At 32.5% G+C, this 19,494-nt stretch overlaps 1 long non-coding RNA gene across 1 annotated transcript; it reads left to right on the top strand.

Moving 5' to 3' along the window:
• Window positions 1-13,445: 13,445 nt before the first annotated feature.
• Window positions 13,446-16,337, top strand: LOC133202266 (uncharacterized). Its single transcript, XR_009723237.1, has 2 exons — window positions 13,446-13,525; window positions 16,234-16,337. It is a non-coding gene; the product is annotated as an uncharacterized LOC133202266 (long non-coding RNA).
• The last annotated feature ends 3,157 nt before the right edge of the window (window positions 16,338-19,494 follow it).

Raw genomic sequence — 19,494 nt, 5'->3', positions numbered from 1 at the left:
AAAACAGATTGTTAATGAAATTCCTAAGAAAACCTTTGGATATCAAGGATGAAAAATTCGAAGCTGAAGAAGGGATATTCAGGTGTTAATCGAAAATCAAGAAAAAAAGATACCCGTTGATCATTTGACATATTCGAGAGCTGTGGCATGTGGATGCAGTGCAGCTGAACTTTATTCTAGTTGAGCAAAGAATACAGCAAAGATGGTAAATCCTGCTGAAAGGCTCTATTACAATAGGTGTGATATTTAACGATATTTATTTGTGGAATTGATTTCTCGATGCGGTGAATCGAATATTTGCAGAGTTCTGTAAAAACATTTCGTATTTTGGGATACATGTGCACTGTAATTTATGTGAAAGACCTTTATTTCATTGGCAGAAATTCTGTCTTTGTATAGGTAAAAACCCATTTAATTCTGTAATTCAGATTTAATATACATGTAATTTAAATTGCTGAAATCGCCTTGGTGTTCAGTAATTTATTTACACGGCACAGTTTTGCTGGCTTCGCCCATCGGTGTATCTCCAGTTATTGTACACTTGACTTCAAAGGAAAAACACCACAGCCATGATACAAGATTTTACTTTGAAATCTTATTCAGGACACAATATTATTTCAATTTTAAATGCTAAGTGAACGACAGAGTTCAGAACATAGAGTTTTTAGCTGCTGACATAAATGCAAAACCAATATTTGGTGCCAAGGCATATGAAATGCTAAATCTGACAATATAATTTGACAATATCCAATGCAAAGTCAGAATTTGTATTTATCCTAGTGATTTAGAAAAAGACAATTCTGAGGAATCTTTTCCTATTATAGATCATAGAGGACGTTAACACAAAGGAGGGCGCCACAGAGTTTACAAAACTTGATGTTACTTCAGAATGTGTTTCTTTTGAACAGATAAACCAGCTTGCCATGTTCAAAAAAATTTGTTGACTGGCGATAAAGAAATCATTTGGTCAGAAATATATAATGGCCCCAAAAATCTCATTCGCTTTTTTACATATACATGAGCTATTGGCACTTATTTTGTTTAAACCTGTTAACAAATTGTAGAAACCTGGAGGTACCTTTAAGTAATATCTCAAACTACATCACGCAATTTGACGAGTTATTTTGTAAAACATTTTATATTTTCATTCCTTTTAGACCGATTTAACATAGTAAGACATAGAAGGCTTTGTTTTAAAAAAGATTTAGGAAGCCCTAACCAAAAAAGTACTAAAGTTATATAGTTCTCACTACAGTAAATCATTTTTTTTACTATAGTTAAAGTATTTTAACTATGAATTTCATATCATTATATTTTATTTGTTTAAAACCTACAAGCAATTGTATTAAAAAGGAAACATTACTTGTATATTTACATATTATTTATAAAAAATTACACCATGTTATGTTATTTAAGAAATATCAGAGCTAAAAGTCTTCAAAGAAGTTCTAAAGTAAAGTTTCAAAGAAAATCAGAGTATTTCCCATAGTTTGCTATAATTATTATTTTTTTAAAATAGGGCCTTAATTTCAAAAATAATGTTTTATGTCGATAGATTACTTTTTATGCATGTAAATTGATTTGCGCATTTGAAACATTGTAAATAGGTATATGTAAGCATATTTAAATATACCTTTAAACATTTTATTGATTATGGCGGTAAGAGTTAACTCTGTTTCTATTTATAAGGTATGAAAGTGCAAAATATCATTATGATCTGCAAAAGAAATAAAGATTTAAGATTCCTTTAGTATGATAAACGCTACTCCTTACACAAGAAGTTTGTTCTTGATTGATTCAGATGCAGAAGACTCCAATCTACAATCATCATTTTCACAACCCACTCTTTTTCTTGAAGTGCTCTATACGATAGAGCACGAGATACGGCGCCTATCATTGATTAAAATTTTACTTACATATATATCATGAAATTCGTCTGTATTTTAAAATCAGAATTTTTGCAAGGTGAGTTTTTTTTTACATGTAGCTGATGCAAAGTAAGTAATACGTTTTGTTTAATTCTGTAAATACACTCTTTCATTTGTATAAATAACTATGCAAAATTATGTCGCACCTAACGAAGTCGGGCAAAATATTTTCATTTTTAGTCCTAATATTTTGTCCATGAATCTTCTCGCAGATGACCGGGAGAAAAAAAGCAACTTCACAAAAATGAAAATCTGACAAAATGGCCACCGTTCTACAGAAACATGCATCTTTTTTAAAAAAAAATTTCTCAGTAATTGTTCAGACATTTTTACGAAAATTGAAAGGATTTTTCGTTGAATTTTGTCGAAGTGTCTTCCACCACAAAAATGGAATCGGTTGCCAGTTTCTGTCCTTATGTCATAAAAGAACGAAGTAGATAACTAGTAACAGTTGGCTTTTTCTCTCGAAAGATAGGTTGATGTTGCAAAAATACTGTATTTACTTTCTTCGTACTTGCTTACTCGAATTGCTTTCAACTCCTAGCATTCAGATTTGGGATCAGTTTGGGGTGACATATGCTATTGCTTGCAAAAGCAAAAATTCGACTTTTTCTTTTCTTTTTTTTTTAATCTAAAATCATTAGAATTAAAAAAAATAAATCTTGTTGCTTATAAATATACTTACATGTATAAGAAAATCTCTGCTGTAATCACTCTAGTATTATTCTTAGATTTTTTTTAAATATATGCCGTAAGAGTTCGGAAGTGTAATTGTTAGATCAGATTTAGTAAAGTTTTGAGATAAAGAAAGGACAGAGGGAGAGAAAACATACATGTAATTTCTTTTCATTGGCCGATCCAAAGATCTGCTCAGATCAAATATTGTTGTTTTTTTTTTGTTTTTTGTTTTTTTTGCTTCTTCAAGCTGACAATTAAAATTCTCACGACTAAAATAGAATATTGATTAAGTTTATAAAATATTATGCAATAAATTATCGGATGGAAAAGAGAGTTATTGTCTTACTGGAATTAAAAATATGAATTCCTAAAAAAGATCAATTATAGATTTTTCTTTATCTCGTATCACTTTCTCTAACAAATCTGACCAATGGTCCCTAAAAATGATATAGATTAAATGCTTAAATAACCATGAACATGTACAGTCATGTATATTGAATATTGATAAACATATTTATTATGACAATACACCTCTTTTTTTATCTCACTTCATTTTCTTCTTAATATGAATAAAACAATAATAGTTAATGAAAATCTTAATAACAAAGGTATTAAAGGTAGATATGATATAAACCAAAATCCAATATCTAACATCATCCTTAATAAAAAGAGCGTATCTCGCTGAATAAACAAGCATTATGAGAGTATTGCATTAGCAATACTAGTCCCCAACCGACGAGTGTAATTTGGTTCCAATTAAGAATTGAAAATGTCGTTGTTCCGTCAAAAAAATCATTGAAGCGGAACATAATACATACTTGATATAATTATAGATCAAGTTTGTATTTCGTTCCACTTCAATGACTTTCGGAATTATGGCATTTTTAATTGGAACCAGATAACACTTGTTTGTAGGGGACTAGTATTGCTAATGCTATACTCTCAGAATGCTTGTTCGTTTAAATATTTTAAAACTCCCCAAACAGAAAAAACAGCCTATTGGATCATGCTAATGACTCGTGTGTAAATCATGGTTTTGATATAATTTCGGTATAGGAAAATTTCAAATGCAAATGAGCTAATGGATCATGATTCTTGGATGATCTGTTAAACTAAACAACTTGCAGGAAAACCATGGTCCTGGTATGATCTGTTGTAGCTAACAACTCGTATTAAAACCATGGTCCTTGTATGGTCTGTTGTAGCTAGCAACACAAATTAAAACCATGGTCCAGGTATGATCTGTTGTAGCTAACAACCCATATTAAAACCATGGTCCTGGTATGATTTGTTGCAGCTAAAAACTCGTAATAAAATCATGATCCTGGTATGATCTGTTAAAGCTAACAACTCATAGGACAATTATACATCCTTATACAATTTAACTGAACACTTTAAATTTGCAACAAACATCCCTTTAATATTTGATGTACAATTTCAGTTACCAAAAATGAAAAAAAAAAATATTATACATATATGTCACATGAACTATATCATCATGCAAATATAATCCGAACAATGGATCTTCCTTAATCAGATGACAATTTAATCCAATCTATTCACTGAATTTTAAGAGAATAGAATTACAGAAATCCATTCTTCTTAAAGAATAATCCGGCTTTCATTGATTTCACTGCTTATTTATGATTCTGCGAAAAGCATGTAATTACACTGTACAACATATGTTCACTATAGGATCAACGGAGCGGTGGATCTATTATTTAGAATCACAAACACTGAAAAGGCTCCCAAGTAGTCTGCCCTCGGATATAAGCTCTTGTTTTTTATAGCACAACCTGAAAAGAAACGTAGAGAAAATGGTGTTTATTCATCGATCTACATATAATTATCTTTAGATGATGAAAATATGAAATATTCAAGTACTTTCCCCATTTCATTAATGAAAAGAATTAGATTAATCACCATGAGAATAATATTGTTGAAATGTAATATTAACGTACACAAATTTTGCCTTCACCAAAGGCGGGTCTTTCGAATGTGGCAATTTGAATGAAATTCAAATATGTTGATCATGTAGATGGAACTGACAACTAGCTGCAAAAGAATTTCATTTTTAATAAACATTTTATATAATGATTAACATTACACATATACAACGAATACTTGAATCAAGGAGGTAAATTTGATGCTTGAATTAAGTTTTCAATTCAAATCCATGTAATGCTTTGTCTCTTCTACACGTATACAAAGAAAAATTCAATCATGTACTGGTAGAAGCTAGAAAAGTCTTTTTTTGTTTTAAAAAAAAAGACTATGATGAAGGAATTGTACTCACCGAGCAGAGTTAATACATGTAGTCCAGCGCTTATTTTTGTTGCTTATATGATGCAAAGTCTTTTCGTTTAAATCGGCAACAAGAAAACAAGCACATCTTGTTTATCAGAATTCAAATTTTGGTCTAGATAAGCTGCAAACCATTATACACTACAACGTGCTGCCCAGCAGGAGAATTGCATAACAAGGTTACTATGACTGAAGCTGACCAGTGAGCCAATCCTAATCTAATGCCTTAGAGTTACATTGGGAGTGGATCACAAATATTATATGAAGACAAAGATTTTGGAAAAAAACAACCAGGCTGCGTTATTTAAACAGTGTGTTAATTTATTTATTAATTGTTGTATTTATTTATTTGTTATTTCATTCGACTGTTTTTTTAAAAATATTTTTTCTTCAGTGAACTTTGTACCTACTTGTATGAATTTTAATTATTAAAACTTAATTTTCTTGTTCTCTTTTAAATATGACTATTATTGATGTATGCATGTTGTTTGATTCTCCAAGCTGGAGTGAATTTAAAGCTTGCATTTTCACCTATCATAGATGACAAAGTTAACAAACCATATCAGGATCATACAACCAATTCTGACAAAGTTAACAAATCATATAAAACTCATGATTCTTAACAGAGAAGTTAACAAATCATGTGTAACTCGTATGGAGTTTAAAGACAAAGTTAAGAAATCATATCAAAATCACAAACTTTTAGCAGTTAAAGTTAACGAATCATTTCAAACTCATGTTCCTTTGTTTTCTAAGTTAATGACACATGCCAGAATCGCAGACTCATAGCCAAGAAACAAACCACACCAGGATCATACTTTCTTATTTGTCATCTATGATTTCTGTATGATACATTTAATGGATCATGTCTAAATCATAGTTCAAAATCATGAATTTGTGAGTTTGATATGATTTTTATGTGATTTTGGCATGATTTGTCAAAAAAAGTTTTTTTTAGGATCTCTTCAGTTGCCTTCATGAAATTAATCTTTTTATTTCAGTCGTTGAAGGTGGAAAAGATGTCAAAAACCGTGGCTTTTGTTGTACTATTGGTTTTCATTGTCAGTGATGCGTCATTTGGTATAAAAGAGGAATGCAGATCACTTATAAAATTGTAAGAGTATAATTAACTTTCGAATGAAGAAGAAAACATTTATCAAATAATGCCTAAGTAGACTATACCTGTGTGTGATCATGCAGGTTAGATGTAAATCAATTTACCTATATATGCTAGTATAAAATGGAGGTTTACATATCTGCAGATCGACGGTAGATGTAAGTAAACGCACCTTTGAGTTTATAGATAAGTACATACAATTATGCATGTATGTAAGCGTATCTGTGTGCTTAAGTTTCTCGTAGGTAAAGCAGTTGAAAATAGAGAATTAACTGTTATAGAACGGTATTCTAATGTTCGTGCCCATAAATGATATTTTATATTGTGATTATCGTAGTTATTATATTATATTATATTATATTATATTATATTATATTATATTATATTATATTATATTATACTATATTATATTATTTTATATTATATTATATTATATTATATTATATTATATTTTATTATATTATATTATATTATAGGGTTATTGAACTTATATTGGCGAATATTGGCACGAGTTGGCTGTACAAATGGACGAGCTTACGATGCATTTGCACAGCCAACGAGAGCCAATATTCACCAATATAAGATTAATAGCTCCTTTATTAAATAACTAAAACATCTAGCATTCATTTATATTAATTATTTTAATAAATAACACAAATTAATAAGAATTTTTTGTATTGGTATGTAAATTACCGTCTGTCCTATAAGTATTCAATATTGCATCATTCCAGTGACCCTACCATATGGAAGGGAATTACCGCCAAAAGTCTATTTATCTTGCTTTTAATCTTATTCTGTCTACTTCTTTATTCTTTGTTATTATTGTAACTATATGTCACTTTATTGTTTTCATATTCGTCTTTATTACATTTCACTTTGAACTTTTTTCATTCTTCAATTTGTCCTTATTTCTATGTTGCTTTAGTCTTGTTAATTCGTTCTTCTTTCTTTCAAATTGATACAATTTCTTTAATAAATAATTATGATTATCTCTATTACAAATGTAAATTCAGTCACGCAAACCATGAAACGCATTCATCGAAGACAAATACAAGTAGTGTGAATTTAATGCTGCATTATAACGCTAGGTGGCAGGGTGTTCGCGGCGAGTGTTGGTAAAATTAGGTACGCAAACCCGGGCCGAGGTTATTCGAGATTTTTCAATTTTCTGTCTTAATACTTTATCAATCGAACCCAAATTTTCAAGTTATGTTAGTTATAGGTTTATTTGTATACGCGGTAAAATTGCCCCGAAATGCTCTTTTTTTTTTTTTTTTTTTTTTTTTTAGATTTTCTCGAAGATATTTGATTTCCAAGTTGGTAAAATGGGAAGGCAGTATCAAACTGACATTTTTCGTGTTTTTTGACAAAAAGTTAAATACATTTATAAATTATTCTGATGTTAAACATTATATTTTAACTATTTATAAGCATTTCTTCTTTCAAATGTGCTTTTGTTGCTTTAAATAACACGTTTTAAGAAAATATGGGTCATTAAAACCGGATCAATTATGAAAACTCCAAACTAATTGTGTATTTTCAGTCATCTGAAAACTATAACTCTATTCAACTTTTTTGTCGAATGATTGAATTTCAGTTTTATTGATATAAAAAAACATTAAATATTTTGATAATTACTAGTATGCCCTTATAAATTGAGTTGTTTTTCAGGCCCCTATTGTACATATTCTTCCACTGAACTGACATTTCTTTATTTTAGGATAATAACTGTTCATGCGCAGTCGCGTGATTCTGGGGGCCGGGGCTAATCTTGTTTCGGCCAACCCATAATGCTCTGCAAAGTAGTGCGGAACGTCATGGGTAGGCGTGGCCGGAATCAGGCTAGACCGGGGCATACATGTACTAGAAACTTCCCCCGGTTTTTATGAAAATATGTTTTAATTTTTGGTATAGAAATAGCACTTTTCAATAAAGAAATAAATATCTCTAGTAAGCACACAGTGTTTGACATCAGAATAACTCTAAAAATTATTTTGTCAATGTCTCGTTTTGAAAAAATACGTAAAATGTCGGCTTGATATTGCCTACCCATCTAAGCAAATTGGAAATCAAAAATAGCAAAAAATAATCTAAAATATTGAGATTTTCAAAATATAAATACATGAATATAAATATTGGCAATTTTTACAGCGAAAACAGATAAAACTTAGAGACGTAGCATTGTTTTTGAAAGGGGCACCCAGAGAAAAAAAAGTCTTGACAAACTTGACAAGCAAAAAAAAAAAAACAAAAACAAAAACAAAAAAAACAAAACAAAAAACAAAACAAAACAAACAAACAAAAAACAACAAACAAACAAAAAACAAACAAACAAGGAAAAAAAAAGAGGAAAATTCTTCAAACTCGATAATCCTATTTGGGGGGAAAGGGGTCCAACTTCATTCAGTACCAAATTTTACTCATACATCACTACGTTCATGACCCTTATTTGACTATACTGCGACAAAAAGTGGGGGGGGGGAGGGGCAACCAGACTTTCAATGAACAATTTCAGTAGTAAAAAGTTATGACTAGAAAAATGTTTGGTGCCCCCCCCCCCCCGCTACCGGTGTCATATAGTGAGACTTCCTCCATAGTGAGTCTTCCCCCGGAAGCTTGGCTATATAGTGAGACTTCCCCTCTGGGAGGGGGGGGGGGAGGTAATGACTATATAGTGAGCCTTCCGCCCTGAACGACCATAGTGAGACTTCCCTTCCGAGTTTGGTTTGGATTTTATTTACATCGACGATGTATATATTGCATATTTAGGTAATGATCTTATATATATATATATATATATATATATATATATATATATATATATATATATATATATATATATATATATATATACATATATATATATATATATATATACTTACTAGATGAAATCCCGCGCAAGCGCGGGGAATTGAATTTATACCACTATACCGACAGAAAATATATGTAGTTCTCTACTGACAGCCTACAGGCTTATAGCAGGAACAAATACTTTGTTCAAAATCCCGCATGAAGTAGATTTACCTATCCCCCCCCCCCGTTCTTTGTGTTTGTTTTATTATTATTTTTTTTTTTTTAAAACTTGAAAAAATAGCAATTTCATTAATTGACGTTTATTGTGAAACCTGTTATACTATGTTATGGATATTGTCCTTCAGATGCTCTTATTTCATTTCCGTCAAGGATAAAAACAACGAGTGGGGGGAGGGGGTAAAAATTCACAGGTACTTGGGTCTTGGTTTATAAATATGTTTGTACCTTATTGATATGTAAAAATGTACTTTACTTTTTTACATATCAATAAGGTACGTATACATTTTTATAAACCAAGAACCAAGTACCTGTGTAAAAATTAGCTTTTAATGCCCTATGAATAGGCTGAGTATTTGATACAAAAGTCTAAGCTGCAATAATGTAGCCTGGCCTCTCTCTCCGCCCCCCCCCCCTTCCTTCAAAAAAGGAGAGGGCTACATTATTGCAGCTATAAAAGATTGTATTCAGAAATTAACTGTGCATTGATTAAAGCGCAAATTTTTACATCTTTAATTGTATTTGAACAATACCTTATTCATTAATTTTCTCTTTTCATGTAAGCAAGTTTATTACGAAGTGCAAATTGTACTTCGGGTTCGTTGCCACGATGCTCTCAGTAAGGAATATATACAAATTTTACCGATAAATTTATTAGGAAAACCTACTACATACATGTATATGTAATAGTCTTTCGATATATAATTATATTCACAACTTATAGTGTTATCAGTGATTTACCATTATTTCAACTATGACCATTTACACAAAAGCTTTTTCTTATGGTCATGTAGCTATAATCGCCACGTTTTTTTCTTAACATCGGGTTCGATGCTGTATGATGTTCTAGAAGCTTCCGTCAATATAAAGATCGGTGAATGACGAAAATATTTTGCACATTTCCCTTTTTAATCGGTTATCACAACTTATTTATTTTATATCATTTAAATCGAGTTTTGATTGAATAATTCAGTGATGACGTTTTATGTAATAAATAAACGATTGCTTGTTGTCAGTTTCATTAAATATTGCCAGTAACTTAGATCCGCCAACCGGAAACGCCACCGTACTCACGTTTTAGCTATTTCATGGCTGTTTATAGAAAATGAAAGTAGACTTTGAATTTAATGTACGATACTTACTATGCGAGTGAAATCTAAATATAGTTTACGGACATCAGCTTGTATCTAGTGTGGTGTTAGAGGAGTAAGTAAGAACTCTAGTGCACCCGTTTCGGAGTTTATTTGCAAAATATATTTATTTATAAGTATAGATATATATATATAAATGTATAGTTTCAAATGAATCAATATTAAAGCGCGCATTAAAAATTTATCGTGCACAGCAGATTATTGTATTGTTCCGAGACGATTCTTATCAAAAGAAAATTTAGACACAATTAATTTAACAGTAAAGAGGCCATTACCCGTAGAAACGTGCAGTTTACCTATGTTTACCTGCATGGTTAAATTAATGTTTTAATTATAAAAATCACTATTAAAATGTTTTAATCATTTATTCATATATTTATTTATTTATTCATTCATATAGGACGGAGAACTTTCATCCAAACACTGAAAACGTTAGTATATAAACATTGTTTTATAATTATAAAAAAATATTCTAAATTAAAGGGGAAAGTTTCGCTATGAAGGGTGAAGACTGACTATATACTCGTAGTGAGACTTCCCCTGGAGAAGTCTCACTATATAGCTAGTCCTCCGGGGGAAGTTTTACCATCTAGCCAGCCGTCAGGGGGAACGACACCGGGTACATGCCTGAACCTATAACATACACCATTTGAAAATTTGGGTTCGATTGATGAAGTATTAAGGCAGAAAATTGAAAAATCTCGAATAACTCCGGCCCGGGTTTGCGTACCTAATTTTACCAACACTCGCCGCGAACACCCTGCCACCTAGCGTTATAATGCAGCATTAATGTATTCGTCTTCGTTGAATGTGCTTCATGGTTTGCATGACTGAATTTACATTTGTAATAGAGATAATCATAATTATTTATTAAAGAAACTGTATCTATTTGAAAGAAAGAAGAACGTATTTTCAAGAATAAAGCAACATAGATGTAAGGACAAAATGAAGAATGATAAAAGTTCAAAGTGAAATGTAATAAAGACGAATATGAAACAATAAAGTGACATATAGTTACAATAATAACAAAAAATAAAGAAGTAGGCAGAATAAGAATAAAAGCAAGATAAATAGACTTTTGGCGGTAATTCCCTTCCATACTACCAAGCGTTATGATATGCTTATTGAGCTTTTATTGTGGCTAATAGCGAGCGCCGCTCGTCACTGCGAGATCTACACGACAACGCCTGGGCGAAGAGAAAATTCGGACTACTGCACATTCATTCAATAGAATTTTTCTGCAGTAATTCTGGACACACAATGCATCGCTTGTTAAGCTACGTTCTCGCGAGAATAACAACAAAAGATCAACAAAAAATAAACTCGCCTTGATTTAACGGATATATTGCAGATAAATAGTAAATAAAACGTTCTTCATTAAAATCAGTACTGTTCAGACTTCGGTTTGGTAATGCTACTTACATACGACATCATGTGACGTCAGAGTCTAGACGCACTAAATGTCACGAGCGGTTGGAAGAGAAATAAACACACCTTACCTAAATGCCACTACCTATCATAAATTTGCCTTTGAGAGGTTGACCAGACGACACTTTTTGTTTACAACGGGACGATCGATATTGAACGCTCGTATTCGGAATGTTTCGGGCATACTAATATACGTAATACAAACTCAGCATTCAATAAAACGCCAAGATATTGAAAGCTAAAATGTTCTAGACTTTTAGTAGTTATTTATTATAGACTATTTATTAGCTACATAATCATACAGGGTTCTCCATAAGCTGTTTTACTGTGTCGGCCCCGACACAGTAAAATTTTCCCCGACACAGTAACGATTCATTTTTTCTGCGTGCGACACAGTAAAAATTTTGCCATACAGTAAGCTCTGTAATAATCAGAGATTCAGAACATAAATTCTCTCTAAATGAAATCTTAATCAAACAAATATAACGTCTTTCAATGTTTAAGGTAGAGCACTTAATTATCTCTTAATTAGGGCACTTTGGCTTGCTTCACCTTGCATAATCAATTATCTCCCATCGCTGGACTTTACGCATGAATGAACAAAGACAAATAATTTGCATGTAACCGTAAAATTGTTAGTTGCATTTTAAAATATTATTTAGAAATTAAAAATTTATTATAAATAAACGTACATGTCTTTATACTTCAGAACCACGACTCTAGAATTATGTTGGCACCGTGAGTCAATCATCGTTCCGTAATCATTTAATTCAGTAAATGTATTGTTGAAGAATTTAAAGGCACCCCCTAGAAGTATTTTACTATTCTAAAATTTCTTTTTTTAAATTCGTAAATTCGATCAACTGACAAAAATCACGGCAAATTTACTTTTAAAGTGGGGGAAATGAAATATGTGGAGATAACGAACAGAATTCGAGCTCAAATTTCCATTAAACATTACAAAATAGGAGCAGAGCAAACACGGACCTCTAAGACATCAGAGGTGGAATCAGGTGCCATGAAGGAGTGAGCATCCCCTGCCGACCGATCACACCTGCAGTGTGCTCCTTGTCATGATCGGGAAATAACGAAAAAATCCGTAGACAATTCAGTGTGTAAATAATGGCCTAACAATTAGTATGAAAAAAGTCAGTCAGCATTTGACTTAATGAAAGATTGTATTTGCTGACAAGGTCATTGTATCGACCATAGAACTTACGAAATGATGAGTTTAAACGAGACTGCTGATATTCTTGTTTCATCAACTTGTTTGTCAACAACTTATCTCGTTTTAAAAATTGTTCATACGAAGAGCATGCTCTGACGTATCGAATCAACTGAGCGATATAAACCCCGTATGCAGGTGATACGGGTATATTGCTGCATAAGTAAGGAAAGTTGACGATTGAAAAGTTAAAGTCATCACGTTTATCATAAAACTTTGTTGTTGGATTACCATTAAGTCTTTTTCAAGTAAAATATCCAAATATGAAACAGATGTGTCAGACTCTGTGGTATCTTTTAGCTCAAGCTCACCGGGATATATCGTGGGATATATATATCGTGTCGACATAAGAATGGAAATAACCATTGTTAATTGACAATACGTCATATCGTCGATATATCTAAATGTCGAGTTATATATTATATTATATTATATTATATTATATTATATTATATTATATTATATTATATTATATTATATTATATTATATTGTTTTATATCAGATTATATTACATGTATATTGTTTCATATTATTTTATTTTGTAGGCTACAATTTCAAAACTCATTGGGAAGAAATACTCTGGACGAGGTTTGCAAGCGAGAACTGTCGAAATTAAAGCCAGAAGAACAAGAGAAATTACAACAAGAAATAATGAGCGAATCGGTAAGTTAAAGGGGGAGGAAATAAGCACCGCCCTCAATTTTACCTGGTCTTTGAACCCCTGTCAATCAGATAAAATTAAGCCTGAGATTGGATACTGAAAATTGATTGACATTTTGTTACCAGCCGTTGTGTATATCTTGTATACCTTGGCTGGGGATCGTACCGATCGTTGAATTAACATTCAGTCTTTGATGCCTACCGCATATAATTTATAACATCGTGATAAAGAAGCAGCCAGAGCTAATATTATTTTTTTTAACTTTATGATAAAGCAATAAGCCATATATAATTTATATTTAATCAGTCTGTCAAATAATTAAATAAATGAATAAGAAAATCAGTCATATATCTATTTAATTTGTAATTAAGAAAGGGGGGTTCATTTCACTATAATACAATTTATAATGCAGTATAGATTATCCAAATTTACACGTACATCGATTTTACTTAAAACAGAAAATACCGACCTGCATTGGAAGCATCACGTAATTTAATAAAATAATAATTCTTTTCTTTTTTTATAATTATGAGATAGTCATATTGTCCAAGTTAAAAATTTTAAGACGTGTAATATTTCTTCGAGACATGGTGATGAAAGTTAGGCCATTATTATAAAAGTTGTCATTGCATATACAAGTTATGTTTAGAATTATGTATCCCGAGGAAAAAAGTAGGATAAAGTGATTATATTCCCGTTTCGTCTACCTGTCGGAGAAACAATACGCGGATGCCTTGACCATTTTTACGGAACATGCATGCGTCATGGGTTAATCACATAGGAATTATACAAAAAAATATTTATCTAATTTATTATATATTTTCTACAAAATTTAGCCTTCAAACAGGATTTCTAAGTTTTAGAGACTTAATTATTCAGGACTGCGTTTTTTTTCTACTTTCGTTTTGTGAACGACTATTTCCCTCGGTGTCGCCAGCTTACAACTAAAGATTTGAAATTTATTAACGCACAAAATTAAACTAAACTTGTCTCCTTTATTCAAACATATTTTTAAAAAAGAATTGAACTAAAGGAATCAGTCTACATAAAAAAAAATTAGCATGTTTTATTTCATAAATTTGACGATCAACATTTCGATTGACCAACACGCGAAGTTAAACTATGTCTTAGGAAAACATTTACAGGTAATATACAGGTAACATCCTGTGTATATAGGTAGGTATACACAAGCCAGTTGGTTCCCTCGGGGCTTCACAGCCGTTTCAATTAAGCTCCACCCCACACCAAACTTACCTGAGGAAAACCGACCGGTTGAAAACCTCGGCCTTTAAATTTCGGTATGTCCAAAAAAAAAAAAAATAAGGCTATCAAAAAATAACTCTCAAATAATTTAAGAGTTTCAGATTATATAGAGTCCAAACTCAAACTCAGATTTTCGTTTTGATCCTCTGAAAACAAGATGTGTTTGTGAAACAATTATGCCCCCGTATGGCAACTTATAGCAAAGGTTAAACTTTCTCAAATGCAAATCAAATATGTTAGTACCCAATAGTAAGGTCTTGTCTGAGGAATATACCTGTGAAATATGAAAGCCCTAGCAGCAACCATTGAATAAATATGGAAAAGGTTAAAGATTTTCAAAAGTAAGTCAAACATCAAGGTCAAATCGTCAAAATTAATGGTGCCCAAGGAAAGGCCTTCTCACAAGAAATAGACACGTGAAATATAAAAGCCGTAGCACCAATCATTCAAAAGTTATGGCCAAGGTTAAAGTTTTTCAAATGAAAGTCAAACTCCTAGGTCAAGGACAAAGGTTCGAAGGTGTTGGTATCCAAAGAAAGGTCTTGTCACAAGAATTATGTATGTGAAGTATGAAAGCCCTAGCACCAACTGTTTCAAAGTTATGGCAAAGGTTTAAGTTTTTCAAATGCAGGTTAAACTCCTAGATCAAGTTCAAAGGGTCAAAATGGTTGGTATCCAAAGGAAGGTCTTGCTACAAGGATTAGACATGTTAAATATGAAAGCCCTAGCACCAACTGTTCAAAAATTATGGCCAAGGTTAAAATTTTTCAAAAAATGGTCAAACTCCTAGGTCGAGGTCAAAGTTGGTGGAATGTAAAGGAAGGTATACACAAGTGAAGTATGAAAGCCCTGACACCAACTGTTCAAACGTTATAGCCAAGATTAAAGTTTATTCAAAAGTAGGTCGAACTCCAAGGTCAAGGTCAATGGGCTTTAATTGTTGGCATTTTAAGGAAGGGTTTGTCACAAGGATTACACATGCGAAAAATGAAAGCCCTAGCTCCATTTGTTCAAAAGTCATGGCCAAGGTTAAAGTCTCATATAACATTTTGCAAATGTGGGCCAAACTTTCAGGTCAAAAGGTCAAATTTGATGGTACCCAAAGAAAGGTCTTGTCACAAGGAATACACATGTGAAATATGAAAGTCATAGCTCCAACCAGTCAAAAGTTGTGGGCAAGGTTAGTTTTTGCGGACAAACAGACAGACGTACGGACAGGGCAAAAACTATATACCCCCGAATCCTCGATACGGGGACATAGTTATGGTAATTTATTGGTACATCTTTTTTAAGAAAGCTTTTGAAATAATATACTAGTATTTTCATGATTCTATATCATAAATACCATTCTTTATCATCTATAATAAGAAAATAATACAATATATAAAGATCATATTTTGTAAATATCGTAATATCTTTTTAAAAATTGATTTTTTTTTTATTTCAGAAGAATGCCACTGAATCCAGAAAAGTAAAGCTTGAATAACTAAAATGAAGGCAATGTTGCTAAGTTAAACACAATTACAGAAATTAAAATCAATTCAAAGTCTATATATTTCTGATATCGCTTACAGGTAATATATTGTACCAGGTACATGAATGGATGAATGATGATATATTAGATATAAATATCCCCACTCCCTCCCCATCCCCATCGACATTGACACATGTCGATCATGCATTGTAGTTCATTTTCAGTGTAGTTTGGTAGGCAACATTCATTTTTCTAGCTTTGTATATTCATTCGGGGCGACACTTGTCAGCAACCAGCCGATTTCTTTCCTACAGTGTTTGTACATATTAACAACTTTACGAGGGATTCTTGTTTCCTGCATGGGGAGGGTATCCAAGTTTCCAGCAGGGAGGGGGGAAGTCCACGGTTATTTGTTGGTTATTTTACTATATAAATTTTATGAAAATCCCATGGGGGTCCAACCACGCAATCCTTAGCTTGATCTGCTACTTGAATGCAATATTTATATTTGGCTATGGACCCCACAAATTCCCCTTCGATTGATTGATTGATTGTATGTTGTTTTACGTCACATTCGAGAATCTTTCACTCATATAGAGACGTCATCATAAAGCTTCAAATTTAAACCTATACTCGGCACTCAGGGTCATTGAGCAGCGTGGGTTCTTTATTGTGCCAACGCCTACTGTGACACGGGACCTCGGTTTTTAAGGTCTCATCCAATTCCCTTTCAAAAAATACAAAATTTTATGATTTACAGTTTTAAAAGTTCTGGATAACTATATGAGCTGCATACTAGAGTTCTTACCACACCTATTCTTGATTCCTAAACTTCATAAAAATCCCTACAAATAAAGATACATGGCATGTTCCAGTAAATTTTCTACCAAGCCTCTTTTTTTACTCCTTACTAAAATATTAACAGCAGTGAAGGAGAAACTTCAGGAGTACTGTACAACAATATATTCAAGAAGTGGCGTAAATTAGATGTAGATACTGAAAACTTCCAAGGGACTTTTGAAAAAAATTGAAATCACAAATTTTTACCAAAATCTACAACATCAAAACTTACGAATCTTCAACTCTATATACGACCATTCCTTTACGTCTTTGACAGCTGCTTTTTCAATAAAAATGGAACTAGTCAATTTACTGATCTTGTCATTGGTCATTTGCAAAATTATTTAAATTTGTTCAAAACATTCTAATTGTACACACAGTTACTCTGAAATTGATATTAAATAGATGCTTGAGTTTCTGATTGACAATATTCATGTAATTTTGGGAGACCAGGTCTTCCAACAATCTGTCGGAATTACCATAGGTACCAATCCCGCCCCATTATTAGCAGACCTATCTTTGTATTCATATGAAGCAGAATTTATTCAAAATCTTATACATGAGAAGAAGAAAACGCTTGCTGTGGCCTTCAACTCAACATTTAGGTACATCGACGACGTATTCTCAATTAACAATAGTTACTTCCATTCTTATGTCGACACGATATATCCCATTGAGCTTAAAATAAAAGATGCCACAGAGTCTGACACATCTGTGAGGTTTTGTGGGATTACTGTCTTGTACTAAAAGACTTTAAAAAGTCCCACAAAGTGATAAGTATATTGACTTCTGATGCTTTGTGCGACGACTATAGTCTTGTACAACTATACATTGTTTTATGAGACTTTGAATAGTTCCACAAAATGACTGGTGTTTTAATGGCTAATATTTTGTGGGAATTTTGTCTTTACAATGTCTTATGAGACTTTGAATAGTCCCACATATGATAAGTATATTGACTTCTGATGTTTTGTGGGACTAAAGTCTTGTACAACTACATATTGTTTTATGAGACTTTGAATAGTTCCACAAAATGATTGGTGTTTTAATGGCTGATGTTTTGTGGGACTATTGTCTTGTACTACTATACAATGTCTTATGAGACTTTGAATAGTCCCACAAAATGATAAATGTTTAAATGGATGATGTTTTGTGGGACTATTGTCTTGTACTACTATTCAATGTCTTATGAGGCTTTGAAAAGTCTCACAAAATGATTGGTGTTTTAATGGCTGATGTTTTGTGTTATTATTGTCTTGTATTACTATACCATGTCTAATGAGACTTTGAATAGTCCCACAAAATGGTTGGTATTTTAATTGCTGATGTTTTGTGGTACTACTATCTTGTTCAACAGTAACTATACAACGATACCACAGAGTCTGACACATCTGTTTCATATTTGGATATTCTAATAGAAAAGGGCGTTAATGGTAACCTAACAACAAAGCTTTATGATAAACGTGATGACTTCAACTTTTCAATCGTCAACGTCTCTTACTTATGTAGCAATATACCCTTATCACCTACATATGAGGTCTATATCTCTCAGCTGATTCGATGTGCAATAGAATGCTCTACTTACGAACAATTTCTCAAACAAGGTAAGTTATTGACAAACAAGTTGATGAAACAAAAATATCAGTCTCGTTTAACGTCATCATGCATTTCGCAAGTTCTTTGGTCGATAGAATGACTTCAGCAAATTCAATCTATCATCAAGTCAAATGCTGATCGACGTTTTTCATACTAGTTGTTAGGCCAGTATTTACACACTGAATTGTCTACGGATTTTTCAGTTATTTCCCGATCATGACAAGGAGCACACGGCGGGTGTGACCGGTCGGCAGGGGATGCTCACTCCTCCATGGTACCTGATCCCACCTCTGGTGTTTAAGAGGTCCGTGTTTGATCTGCTCCGGATTTTATTGTTTGAATGGACTTTTAAGCTTTAATACTGTTCGTTATCTTCATATTTCATTCCAGTTCCCTGGTACTGCAAATTCCATGGTATATATGTTTTATGCAGTAAGAGCTAGTACTAGTGATCTACCTTAGATCTAAAATAAAATGATGGTTGGCGTTGGGTATACCGGTACAACGTTGGCCCGAGGTTGGGCCAATGTCAACACGACACTATTTTACTCAGAAGCCGAGGTTGGTTGGGAACACAACGTTGGCCCAACGTTGGGCCACTGTTGTTAGCTTGTCACCACTAAGTTGACAGGGTTTGTTGGGAGTGCAACGTTGGCCCAACATTGGGCCAACATTGTGAATTATGTCCTTATTTTGATACATCATGTTGGGTAGACAATGTTGAACCAACATCGGGGCGAAGTCAGAATTCAGGGAACACGTGAAGAGTTCGTTATAAGATCGGACAAAGAGAGAGTG

Source organism: Saccostrea echinata, unplaced genomic scaffold, assembly GCF_033153115.1.
Source record: "Saccostrea echinata isolate AGI-Se365-2 ecotype Australia unplaced genomic scaffold, CSIRO_AGI_Sech_v1 ptg000046l, whole genome shotgun sequence".
In the NCBI taxonomy this organism is placed as follows: Eukaryota; Metazoa; Mollusca; class Bivalvia; order Ostreida; family Ostreidae; genus Saccostrea; species Saccostrea echinata.
Note: the sequence above shows the minus strand (reverse complement) of the source record. Positions and strands in the feature narration are given on the sequence as shown.